Source organism: Gorilla gorilla, chromosome 8 (genome assembly GCF_029281585.2).
Source record: "Gorilla gorilla gorilla isolate KB3781 chromosome 8, NHGRI_mGorGor1-v2.1_pri, whole genome shotgun sequence".
Taxonomy (NCBI): domain Eukaryota; kingdom Metazoa; phylum Chordata; class Mammalia; order Primates; family Hominidae; genus Gorilla; species Gorilla gorilla.
Genome location: NC_073232.2, coordinates 144801533 through 144814951, shown reverse-complemented (window position 1 = coordinate 144814951; position 13419 = coordinate 144801533). Strand labels below are relative to the sequence as shown.

Below are 13419 nucleotides of genomic sequence, written 5' to 3'. Positions count from 1 at the left end.
CCCTGCCCCCCACTCTCCCTTCACGAAGGCCACACCGCAAAATCCACAGGATAGGACAAATACCTCAGTTTGGGGCCAAGTCCGCCCCTTCCCACCAGCAGAGGCCTGGGGAGTCCCTCCCCGCACACAGATCCCCGAACACTCAGAGCCTGCCCTCTGTCTCCTTCCTTCTGTCACCTTCTCCAGGGTCCATGGTAGGGGCTGGGATGGCAGGACCTCGGCGGGGAAGAGTGGGGGTGGGGTGCCTCTGAGCACGGGAGGGCCTTCTCAGGGCAGCAGCCATGGCCCAGGAGCCTCCTCAGTCAGGTTGGGGAGGGGACCGGGGTGGGGGATGGGGTGGGGACTGGGGTGGGGGTTGGAGTAGGGGTTGGGGTGGAGGCTAGGGTGGGGCCTGGAGTGGATGTTGGGGTGGGGGTTGGGGTGGATGTTGTGGTGGGGGCTGGGGTTGGGGCGGGGATTGGGGTGGGGGTTGGGGTGAGGGCTGTGGTGAGGGTTGGGGTGAGGGCTGGGGTGAGGTTGGGGTGAGGACTGGGGTGGGGGCTGGGGTGAGGGTTGGGGGGCTGGGGTGGGGGCTGGGGTGAGGGGTGGGGGCTGGGGTGGGGGTTGAAGTAGGGGCTGGGGTGGGGGTGAGGTTGGGTGGGGGTTGGGGTGGGGGCTGGGGTGAGGGTTGGGGTGGGGGCTGGGGTGGGGGCTGAGATGCCTCCAGTCTGCCAGGGCTTCGAAGTGGCCATCATGAGGATCAGGCATTGGGGAGCCGGTGCCCACCCACCCACTCATGAGCTCCCCAGCAGAGGAGGCAGGCCCCAAGGCTGCCAGTGGGGAGATCCCTGGCTCCCGGGTGAGATCCACCTGCCAGGGGGCTCCACCGACTCCCCGAGCACCCCCCACCCCAGCAGCCCTACATCCTCCCATTACCTGGGAAAGGCCAGCCTGTCGCCACAGACCTGCATGGGCATACTGGCTCCGTGTCAAAGTCAGACATGAATATTTCACGAGCGGCATCATAAATAATGCAATTATTTAGAAAGACACTGAATATTTTATAGACCGAAGTGCAGCCCAGTTTAAAGAGGGGATCCACATCATGAGGGGCTGGTTTTCTCGTCCACGTGCTGAAGGCCAGAGTGGCACGGGGGGGGGCACACCTGGTACCGGCTCCAGAGTGGCACGGGGGGGGCACACCTGGTACCGGCTCCGGCTGCAGCCCCCACCCCCGCTGACCCCACGTGTCCTCATCAGGGTCCCTTTGGGCTCCACACCTGCCTTCCCACAGCATCCCTCTGCTTTAGGGGAGTAAATGGAAGCTGGGTTCCTGGAGAACAGACAGAACCTTCCAGGGCCCAGGGCCTTCCACCTCCTTCCTCCACCTCCTGGGCTCCGTTCTCCATTTCTCCTCCCAAATGGAAGTTTCTTTTCGGATTTTTACATCTTCCGTAATGAATAGCTTTTCTAGTACTTTATTTTATTAAAACTTATAATTTATTTTGAAAACCAAAAGCCTGAGACAAAGGCGTGAGTACCATAGGAAGTGCTGGGGTGAGGTGGGCAGGACGAGGCAGGGGCTGGGGCAAGGGTTGGCGGTGCCAGGCAGGGTTGGGACGAGTGGGAGGGGCCAAGCAGGGGCTGGGCAAGGGTGGGAGGGGCCGGGCAGGGCTGAGGCAAGGGTGGGCGGGGCCAGCCAGGGTTGGGGTGAGGTGGGTGGGGCCAGGCAGAGCTGGGCTCCCTCAGGCCTGGGAGGGGCCGAGGCCCCAGTGGTTAGGGCAGCCTCATCTGGGAAAGGGACCCTCCTTCTCCTTCTTGGGCGGTCTTCTCTTTTCCTCCTTTGTGGTTAGAATTAATACCGTTAACGTTCTTCTCGGGCTGTAATTAACCGTCTTGTTAGCCCTGGCTGTCCGGGCTGATTTTCCCTTATTCTCTCAGTGTCTGGTGTCCGAGCCTGGAGCCATCACTTACTTAGTATTTTAATTAGGAATTTTGACAGGAGATTTGTTTCCTGCCTCTGCCCTCTGCCTTCTCCCGGAGATAAGGGATTGTGCCTCTGGAGACCCCCAGGCTCTGGACCCGCCCAGGGCCAGCGGCAGTGGGCGGAGAGGGTCCCCTCCCCTTGGGTCAGCCCGGCCTGGCCTCCCAGGCTTACCGCCTGCCCCTTGAGAGCCCAAAGCCGCCATTCCCCGCTTCAGGCTCCGAAGGCCGCATTCCTGAAACCCTGACTAACAGACGCCTGTTCCCACAGGCCCAGCCCAGAACTGGCTCTTCCAGCCGCCTGTGAGGCTTGATCTACCACGGGAGCTGCCTCAGCCAGGTCTGGGCCACTGGAGTGCGGAGGCCGTGGGCGCCTGGAGGCAGGGGCGCTGGGGTGCTGGGGCTGACGCAGAGAAAGCGTTCTCGTGGTCTGGGATTGGCCTTGATGAAAAATGGGCGACGTGCTTCTTGTCTGAGGTTTCTCTGTGAACAGGAAGCTGAGAACCCATGTGTACTGAGTTATCCTGGGTGCCTGTGGTCTTTTGAGAGGTGGGGAAGTGGGCGAGAGGGAGAGATTAATTCAGACAAGAAAGGAGGGAAGGGGAGAGAAGAGGGAGGAGGCTGCACACAAGAAGGGGCCCGACTGGGAGCCCCTCCATCCCCCACCCCGTTAGGAAAAAGCCCAGTGGACCTCGCCCTACCAGGCCCTGCCTGAAGCACCTGGGTGTGATCAGCCTGGCTTCCCCAGGGCCCCACTGCACCCCCACCTACGGTCCCTCCAGCGCCCCCACCTGCAGTCCCTCCAGCCCAAGTCTGGGCCACGTGGAGGCTCTGAGAGCCTGTCTACACCACTGCCTGGGGCAGCCCTCCTTGGGCCCCAGGGCTGGGCTTCTGGGCCTACGGGTGACCCCTGCTGCTGGAGGGAGAGGCCCTCTGCCCAGTCCCTGGGTCTCTGGCCATCGGGCCCCAGAACCGCTTCCTGATGACCTTCGGATTCAAAGCTGAGGCAGGAGGGGTTTTCAGGAAGTCCCAGCCGCAGGAATCCCAGGCACAATCCCACAGCTGGGCCTGGTGCCCCTCTACCAGGGGCCAGGCTCAGGGGCTCCCATGGGCCTCTCAGGGGACCCCCCACCCATGCGTTGATTCATGCACTTCCTGCCCTCCCCCGCCCCAGCAGCTGCTCCCGGCCACCTTTCCCTCCTCTCATTGACCCCTGACCTGCCAGTGCCAGAGGCCCCCCAGAGCCGCATGGAAGGTCCTGCTCAGAGAGCACCTGGGCACCCAGCCTCTCCTGTCCCTCCTCTTGCCCCTCCTCCTCCTGCTTCTCCCAGCTCCCGCCCCGCACTTCCTCTGTGCCCTCCCACAGTGAGGCAGCAGGGGGCAGAAAGGCAGGCTCTTCCAGGCCCTCCCAGGCCTCCCAGCACCTGAGGCCTCCTCAGCCTGGACCAAGTGCGGGGTGCCCAGGCCCCTGCTGTGGCTCTGGAGAAAGGCCAGGCTCCTTCCCAGCAGGGTGGGCATCCTGCCAGCCCGAGCAGCTGAAGCACTGACCTCAGGACCCCCACCTCCTCCTGCCCACCCCACCCTCCTGTCTGGGCCAGGCCGGCAGGCCATCTTGCACTTTCTGCCTGGGTCTAGCCCTCATCTCTCCTTCCTCCCACTGCCTGGGTCCCTTCGGTACTCCACTGCCCACAAGCCCCTCCAAGCTGGGGCACGGGCCATCCGGCTCAAGGCCGGGCCTCGCCAAGGCCCACAATAGCTCACCTGCTAGTGCTTCTACCCCGGGCCTCTCCAAGAAGCTGCTGGAACCTCCCCACACGCCTCTGCAGGTCAAGGGTACCCAGGGCCCACCCTGAGGCTCCTATGCCCTCGCCCTGGCCCCACCACGGGGCTCCTCTGCCCAGATGTCCCAGGTCCAGAGTGGAGGCTCAGCCTTGGGCCTCAGTCCGCTCCTGGCCCGGATGTGAGGGAGGGTCGCAGCTGCACGGCCTCACTGCCCACCAGGCCTGCGGAAGGGAGGACACGCCCTCCCACAGACCCTGTGATGGCGGCTGCCAAGGAAGGTGTCTAGGCCTTTTTGGGCATCCCCTGCCCCCGTCTAGGTCCCCAGGTACTTGCAGAAAAGAAGGGGTGGGCACAGCCTTCTCTAAGGGGGCACCCGAGTCCTGGCCAAGGTGGCCGCCCACCCTGGGGCTCCACAGTCCAGGCAGCCACCTCTTCAGTCTCTGCCCTTAATGTGGGGCAGAGTGGATAGAGGGACTCCCTCCTCTGACCAGCCAGGCAGGCAGGGAAACCCGGGCACGGGAGCCCAGGGCTGGTGGCCATGCCCTGAGGGAACTGGCTGCACTTGCAGCCCAGGCCACGGGCCCCAGGACACCCCAGGCCTCTTGGCAGGACCCCAGGGTTAAAAGGCAGTTTGTGGCCACTTCTCCCCTGATGATGGGCACCTTGAAGGGGCTCTGGGCACCAGCGGAACAAACGTCATAGGGAAACTCAGCAGCTGACCTACCACCAGGACCCACCTGCCCTCTGCCCTCCCAGAATCCTGGTCATGCGTCCAGCAAGCTCCCAGGAGGACACGCCAGGCGCTGGGCCCATGGACACGCTGTAGAGAAACGCCGCAATCGTTAGGGGCATGTGACTAAGACGCCTCCTTCCCATAGGCACCCACGGGGCGCGACTAAGACGCCCCCTCCCCATAGGCACCCACGGGGCGCGACTAAGACGCCCCCTCCCCATAGGCACCCACGGGGCGCGACTAAGATGCCTCCTTCCCATAGGCACCCACGGGGTGCGGCTCTTTCCAAAAAGCCACATTAAAACAGCTGCAGGAGGACCGAAGGGGCCTCGTGCCCATCCCCTGCTGCTACTCCCCAGCCCACCCTCAGCCTCCTGCCGCTGGAGCTCTGCCCACCTGCACACCTCACTCTTCATCCCCAGCCCCATAAGCGAGACTGCCTTGAGGCCAGTAGGTGCTTCCTGAGAGTTTAGGAATAACAGGGGAACTACAGCAAATAGCAACAATTTTAAAAGCAAGCAAGGCATCAGCCCTTGCCATCCTCAAGCCGTGACCACCCCTGCCCAGGACGGAGCTCCAGCGGCTGCACACTTCCCCCAGGGCTCGCCCTGCAGCTACCTCTCAGCTCCTGGGAGGAAGCTCCACATTTCAGCTGCTTTATACCCAGAGAAGCCTCCTGCCTCCCTTCGCAGTCCTGGCGGATCCTGGGCCTCTCCTGCCTGCCTGGCCTCTTGGAAATAACTGGCTGAGCCTCTCTGTGTGTCTGGCACAGCATGGGGCCCAGAGGCCAGAGCCACCGGAGGCACCCTGCAGAGAGGGTAGCGTTGCAAAATCCCCACCCCCACCCCCACAACTGCAGAACACACCGTGGGCCCAGCTGGGCTCTAGAGGTGCCCAGGGGAGGGAACTGAATTATTTCAGGAATTGGAGATGCCCCTGTGGCTGAGGAGGAGCTGGGGCTGGGGCCGGGGCCAGGGCTGGGGCTGGGGTCTGGGCCTGGGGGCCAGACCCTCCATCATTTCCTAGGCTGGTGCTCAGAAACGGAGGAATCTCAGGACAGGTCCCTGTGGTCTGCGGGGTGGCAGGCCTGAGGCTGGCCCTCTCTGCAGAGGACACCTTGGGGGCTGCTGATCAGCCTTGAGGCCAGAGATGGCTCTCACCCGCTTCCCCCTCACGGGACCAGCACTGTCAGCCTCACCTGGAGGCTTTCTGCAGGGCTGGTTCTCTTGTCCCATCAGTGTCTGTGTGGGGTTACCCTGTTCCCCTAGGAGGGTGGGTCTGCAGGGGGGAAGCCAGAGTGGCCCTTGGAGACCTCAGGACCCCAGAGGGAATGAGCAGGGAGCCTTGAGGGTCTGGAGGAGGAATTCAGAGAGGCAGGAAGCTGGGGAGCCCTGAGGAGAGGCGAGAGGGAGTGAGCGAGCGGGGGAGGGAGTGAGGGGGGAGGGAGCCCTGAGGAAGGGGAGGGGAGTGGGGGGAGGGGAAGGGTGAGGCAGGAAGCCAGGGAGCCCTGAGGAGAGGGGAGAGGAGTGAGGGGGAGGGGAAGGTGTGAGGGGAGTGGGGGTTGAGAGGAGAGGGAAGGAAGGGAAGGGGGAGGGGAGGGCGATGGGGGAGCCCCCACAGACACCCCAGCTGCTGGCTGGGCGCTGGGCACCCCCCAACCGTTGGGCCTTGCTCCCACTAGGGGCAGTCGTGTCCCAGCCCCACAGTCAGGTCTGAGTCAGGGACCCGTGGCGCCCGCCCTCCCTCAGCTGAGCTCACCAACAGCTCAGAAATATTCATTTTAAAAAGCCCCCATTAAAGAGCTAACTCATTGCTGACACTGCAACTTTTTATTTTATTTTATTTTATTTATTTATTTATTTTGGAGACGGAGTCTCGCTCTGTCACCCAGGCTGGAGTGCAGTGGCGTGATCTCAGCTCACTGCAAGCTCCGCCTCCCGGGTTCACGCCATTCTCCTGCCTCAGCCTCCCGAGTAGCTGGGACTACAGGCGCCCGCCACCACGCCCGGCTAATTTTTTGTATTTTTAGTAGAGATGGAGTTTCACCGTGTTAGCCAGGATGGTCTCAGTCTCTTGACCTCATGATCCACCTGCCTTGGCCTCCCAAGGTGCTGGGATTACAGGCATGAGCCACCGCACCTGGCCTTATTTTATTTTATTTGAGACAGAGTCTCACTCTGTTGCCCAGGCTGGAGTGCAGTGGCACGATCTCAGCTCACTGCAACCTCTGTCTCCTGGGCTCAAGCAATTCTCCTACCTCAGCCTCCCAAGTAGCTGGGACTAAAGGCGTCCACCACCATGTCCAGCTAATTTTTGTGTTTTTAGTAGAGATAGGGTTTCACCATATTGGCCAGTCTGGTCTTGAACTCCTGACCTCAGGTAATCCGCCCGCCTCGGCCTCCCAAAGTGCTGGGATTACAGGTGTGAGCCACCGCGCCCGGCCTGCAACTTATTTTTATATTAAAAAATTTGAGTCCTTAGACGACGGAGGCCTACAGAGCCATGGGCCAGGCAGAGCAGAGGCAAGAAGGCAGAGGTGAGGGTGGCATCGTCCCCTGCCGGGGCCTGCAGTGTCATCTGGGGCTGGATCTCCAGGCCCCGTCCTCCTGCGACCACCTCACTGCCCATGTGAACCTGTGGTCAGCCCCGGGGACCTCGGGGGGGCAGGAGGAAGTGTGCACCCTGCCCTGCCTGCTGGCTGGGAGCCCACGGGGTGGGCAAGGGGTGGGCAATGCCTTGTGACGTCTCCCATGTGGCTTCCTTTGTTTTTTCTGAAGTGCCCTGGTCCTTTTCCTTCTTTTTAAACATTTTATTGTGGATGTGTCCGACCCCACATAAGGAAGAGTGGAGTACCTCATGCCGGCCGCCCCGTCCTGGCCCCCCACCCATTCCGGCCCCCGCATTCCAGCCCCCCCCATCTGGCCCCCCCATTCCAGCCCCCCATTCCGGCCCCCGCATTCTGCTGCTGTCCCTTGGTGTGTGAATGTTTCTGTTTGTCTCTACACGATCACGAGTTCCCTGCGCTGAGCTCTTTTTCCTTTCCCCTTTCCCCAGCGCCCCTGCTCTGTGCTGCATTTGGAAAGAACCTAAATGTCCTCCCTCTGAAGACTGGTTAAACATCTGGTTATGATCCAGTGGTAAGCAGTGCCTCCCTTGGGTTAAGAATACACACGCACACATGCACACACATGCGTAAACACAACACTTACACACATGTACACACATGCACACTCATACACTCACATGCCCACTTATACACATACATGCACACATGCACTCCTAAACTCACATACATGCGCACACACGCACATGCACACATACGTGCACACACACATACACATATACGTACACACATGCACACACACGTGCACACATGCAATGCACTCATACATACATGCACACATGCGCTCCTACACTCACACATGCGTGCACACAGGCACACGCACATGCACACTCACGCAAGTCACACACGTGCACATACGCACATGCACACTCATACGCACACACGCACACCCACACTCACATGCATACGCACCTGCTAACAGCCCTGAGGAGGGGACCCCGGGTTAACAGAAGCTGCCCCTGAATGTGTGAGGGATGGGCTGGTTTAGGATACCATGCTTGGCTGTCAATATTTTGTAATTGTTCTGTAAAAAGAGTGGATTCATTTTGTAATAAGCAAATAAGCTTAAAAAAGAAAAAGAAATCTGGGATCAGGAGGATTCGGGGTTTTACCCACCTTCGCTTTAAATTCCATTTCTGCTCTCAATGTTTGGTAATGGTTTCACGGCCGTTTCAATTGCTCACGTGAGTGTTTCCAACCACCAGCTCACGTTTCTGGAATCCGTTCCTTCGGCTGTGCCACTTGTGATCCCTTCTGCTCCAACGTTTGCCTGGGGAGCGCATTAGGTAGCCAGGACCCTGGGCCACTGCACCCCACCAGGACGGCAGGACTGAAAAGGCCACTGACGTGAGTGCGGGGAGGTCGGGTGGAGATGAGCTCAGCCCGGCTTAAAGTGCGGCATCCCGACACCCCCAAAGGCGTGGGGCAGGAGCGGCGGGGCGAGTGTCTTGCCAGGCTTAAGGCTCTAGGACCAGAAACCGGGCTCAGGGAGAGGCTCCTGGGTTGAAGAGTGGCCGTGGGGGCTCAGGAAGTCCTGCCCCAACCTTTCCTGTGCTGCTTGAGTTCTCATTCTATGAGTATATTTTGACGAAAATGAAAATTAGAACATGAAACCTCCCTTTCTCTTCTGCTGGCCTCGAGGGTACACATGCTGTCGGCTGGCAGAGTAGGCCCTGTCCCACCGCAGGCAGCATTCTGCAGGCCAATTTGAGAGGCCTAGTGCCTGCCACGCAACCACCCTCGGCCCTGAGCCGTCTTCGAGGAATGGGGTCCCGGGCCCTGCAAGAGATGCCTGGTGCTGGGCATCACTCAGCCCAGTGTGAGGGAACCCATGGAGTGGAGATGGCAGGGGGTGGGGGGGTCCTGAGAGCCAGGGTCTGCACCACAGTGGTGGCTGGGGCCATGGACAGTGGGGCTCAGGGACGCTGCTGAGGAGACAGTGGGCCCAGATCCTATGTGCTGGGGGGGTAGACAGTGGGCCCAGATCCTGTGTGCTGGGCAGGGGAGACAGTGGGTCCAGATCCCGTGTGCTGGGGGGGAGACAGTGGGCCCAGATCCTGTGTGCTGGGGGTGAGGGTAGTGGGAGATGAGGGCAGCACTCCAGCTGTTTTGGGAGTGCCAGCCTGTGGTGGGGTGGGGGAAAGGCCCCCTCATGCAGGCACACATGCACACACACACACGAGTCCACACACAGATGCACACAAATCCACACACAGACATCTGCACATGCACACATGCATCCACATGCAGGCACACACACGCACACATGCATCCACACGCAGGCACACACGCACACATGAACACACACATCCACACGCAGGCACACACATGCACACACACATCCACCCACAGGCACACAGGCACATGCACATCTACACACATCCACACACAGACACACACACATGCAGGCATACACTCACATGGGCATACACACCCACACAAGTATCCACATGCAGGCACACACACATTTACATGCATCCACACAGGCATACACATGCATACACATGCATGCACACAGGCACATATGCATCCACACGCAGGCACACATGGACATGCATCCACACACAGGCAGACAGGCACACACGTATCCACACGCAGGCACACACACCCCCACACCCCACATGCAGGCACACAGGCACACACACATCCTCACGCAGGCACACACATGCACGCACGCAGGCACACATGCACGTCGCATGTGCTCTGGGTGGATTTTGGTCACTTTGAGCACGGCGTCACGGCTCATTCTGGGGTCTGTCTCTGCAACTTCAAGGATAGCTGTGGGCACCTGGGGGAGGTCTTCTGGGCGTGCCTTGGAGCTCAGATTGGCCAAGGCCCATGCTGTTGACGCAGGAGCCCACCACGTTCACGTTCACCAAAGCCATCTCGGGGATGTAGGTGGCATCTTTTCTGGAAGATTCCATGACTTTCTGGAACCCACTCTCAGCTGAACACAGGGCCTTCGAGAGGCTTCTGCTCCAGGGAAGGTCCCTCCCCCACGTCCAGCTGATCACGTGCTGCTTTCAGTCCAGGGCTTCTGAGACAGGAAGAGGCCACCGGGACAGCCAGACTTACTGGGCAGGAAATGGGACCCACTGGCCTTGCACTCTGGGGTGACCAGCTGTGCTTGGTCCCCAGGCACCCATCTCCTCCTATTCTTAGGGACAGAGTCAACTGCTCAGCAATAGCAGAGCCCAGGGCCAGTAGGACCCCCTGGGGCTCGCCCACACCGTGCCGAGAGGCCTGCACTGGGCACTGGCTCTGGAAAGGCACCGTCAGGGCCACACCAGCTCCAGAAGATGGGAAGATCTGTATTGTACGGCTGGGTGCAGTGGTGTCGGTGGAAGAGGGTCGTGACACTCTGGGAGTGGGCCTGCTCCTGGCCAGCTGCTGACAGTGAGCAGCCTGGTTCTCTGCGTCATGGGCCAGAGCAGACCAGACCAGGGGTGCTGGGCTGGGCCTGGACCAAGGAAGGAGCCTGGCCTGGCCCTCCTGGGTGGTCCCATCTGTCTCTGCATGGGCAGGTGGATGGGGCACCTGCCCTCCTCTGCCCCAGACTCACCCACTGCCCCAGGGATGCCTGGCTTTGTGAGTGGCCTCCAGAGAGAGCCAGCTCCACTTCTCTAGGACACAAACATGCCGGGGCCTGGCTGCGTCCTTGCTGTTGCCAGCTCTCCCCAAATGCCAGTCTCTGAGGGCCGAGACAAAAGCCTGGCCCCGGGACCTCTGGCCACCACAGGGCTGGCAGGGTCCAAGCAGGATGCTTCCAGAAGGAGCGCAAACACAACCCTCTCCAGGCCCTGAAGTCTGTTGCAGGCATGAACTTGGCGGCGCTGGAAGAAGTCCCTTCTCTAACTGCAGCTGTGCTGTGGGCCCTCGGGGATGGGCCTGCCGGGCATCGCTGCCCTCGGGCGTGCATCTCATGGGTGCACCTGGCAGGGGCGGGGACAGAGGCAGTGACTGGGGTGGGTGAATGGGCAGGAGGTCCTGCCGGCCCTGCTTCAGGAGGGAGGCCCTGTGGCTGCCTGTGCCGGGCAGGGAGGAAGCTGCAGCACTCAGGCCCCTGCCTGTGCAAGTGCCACAGAGTGTAGCAGGCCAGGTGGTTCCCACCACTCTCACTCGGTCTACATATAAATATACGGGTTTATATGTGTGTGTCCCAAAAGGAAATATACCAAAGAGGTAACGGATTTATCTCCGGTGGGGGTGATTATGGGTAATTCTAATGTTCTTTTCAGATTTTTTTACATTTTCTTAATAATATGCGGTGAGCACCTGCGATTTTTGTAATGAGAACAGAAGAGAAGACAGATGCAGAAAGCTGGCCAGCGGGCGGTTCTAGGGATGGGCTAGGGACGGGCATGTTTTGCGCTTATAGACCGGCCGCCCGCGCTTCAGGGAAGAGGTGTGGGTGGATCAGATGTAGGCAGGGCCCTGGCCCTGAACATGGAGGCCCAGCTCCCGTCAGAGCCATGGCTCGCACAAGGAGTTGCTGGGGGAGTCCTGTGAGGTCTGGGGGCACACAGCTAGCCCCGCAGGCCCAACTCATTCCCTTGCCCTCGGAAGAGAGAGACAGGCCTTGTCCTCACACAGGCCCACTGGGTGCCCACAGAGGGAAGTGGGGAGCTGGTGGAGCAGTCAGGCCAGCGAACAGCATGGTGTCACCAGTCTGTCCCTATGCACAGGCCCACCCGGCCACACCTCCCCCGGCTACCATCCTCCAGGTTGTGGCAGGCTGTGGCTGGGATGTGGCAGACACACCAAGAGGTGATTGAGGGGGCAGGGGCCTTGGGCCCAGCCAGACGTCTCCCTCTTGGTCACACAGAGGCCAAAAGGGCTGCCCTGGCCCTGACTGCTCCTTTGGGGATGTTGGGGTGACATTCTGCCATCTTTCCTGCACCTGGAAGGCCCTGGACTCGACGTGTATGACGTCGCTGGTGGGCTCTGTACTTCTCTGGGGTGTTCTGGGGAAACAGAGCCCAGAGTCCCCCCTGGAGCTGTCCTCGTGCTCAGGCTGAACGTGGAGGGTGCTTCTTGCCCTCGACTCCGTGGAGAGTGCTGTGGGCCTCCTGGCCAGAGCTGAGTGTCCCGCCAAACGTCCACAGGCCAAGAGCGCCTTGGAGGGGGCACCTGAGGAGCTCTGGGCTGAGTCACTGGATGGAGCCAGTCATCCAGGATGCCTGGAAACAACCTTTCTCCTGCCGTTGGGCAGCTGGATTCGCTGGGACTTCCCCTGGGGCCTGGCGGGTTTTCCTAAGGCAGCTGTGTGCCATCTGTCCTAGTGGCAGAGGCCATATGACTGGCATTGGGAAAGATCCCAGCCACGCCCACAGGTCCAGGCCCTCCGAGATGAGAAGACACATGGTGGGAACCCTACGGAGGGGCCTTGGTGCTGGGAGCCCCTCACAGGCAGGGGAGCCAGGGCAGGCGGGCCTGGGTCAGGGGTGTAGACAAGGCTGGGCTGGAGCCACCCAGGGCACAGAGCTGCCCCTCCCCACCGGGCTGGGTGCCCCTCCCTAGGGCGGCCCAGGTTAGCAAATTCAAAAGATCAAAGTTAGAACAACAAATCCATTTTTAGCATACGTGTGCTCCATGCAAAATTTGGGACAGACGTATACTAACCAATGATACATTGCTGATCTGAATTCATCTTAGCTGGGGATCCCGAGTTTTATCTGGCAGCCTCCTCCCTGCTCCCCACCACCTTGGCTCCCACCGGCTAGGAGCCATGTAATCTCTGGATGCCAAACTGCAGCCAATGGACCACATCCAGTGGAGAAGGGACCTGGGGGCACCCAGTCAACGGGCCACATCCAGTGGAGAAGGGGCCTGGGGGCACACAGCCAATGGGCCACATCCAGTGAAGGGGCCTGGGGGCACCCAGTCAATGGGCCACATCCAGTGGAGAAGGGACCTGGGGGCACGCAGGGAGGCTGTGGCAGTGGGCAGAGGGGCGTAGCGGTGTCTGGGGTAGGCAGGATTTTCCAGGGAAACAGAACCATTGGGATGTGTGTACAAACAGTGTACATATAGGGTATATACAGTGTACATAGAGGTCATATACCATGTACATATTGGGTATCTACAATGTACATATAGGGTATATACCATGTACATATAGGGTATACACTATGTACATGTAGAGTATATACGGTGTACATGTAGGGCATATACCACGTACATATAGGGCATATGCTGTGTACATATAGGGTATATCCCGTGTACATATAGGCCATATGCCGTGTGCATATAGGACATATACCGTGGACATATATGGCATATACCATGTACATATAGGGTATATATTGATATTGTGTAC

General features: G+C 60.1%; 1 long non-coding RNA gene across 1 annotated transcript; it reads right to left on the bottom strand.

The window, feature by feature from the left end:
- Positions 1-1508: 1508 nt before the first annotated feature.
- LOC101134976 (uncharacterized protein C10orf91) lies at positions 1509-4596 on the bottom strand. Its single transcript, XR_004069241.3, has 2 exons — positions 4482-4596; positions 1509-2501 (listed from the first exon to the last, which is right to left on the bottom strand). It is a non-coding gene; the product is annotated as an uncharacterized protein C10orf91 (long non-coding RNA).
- Positions 4597-13419: the final 8823 nt, after the last annotated feature.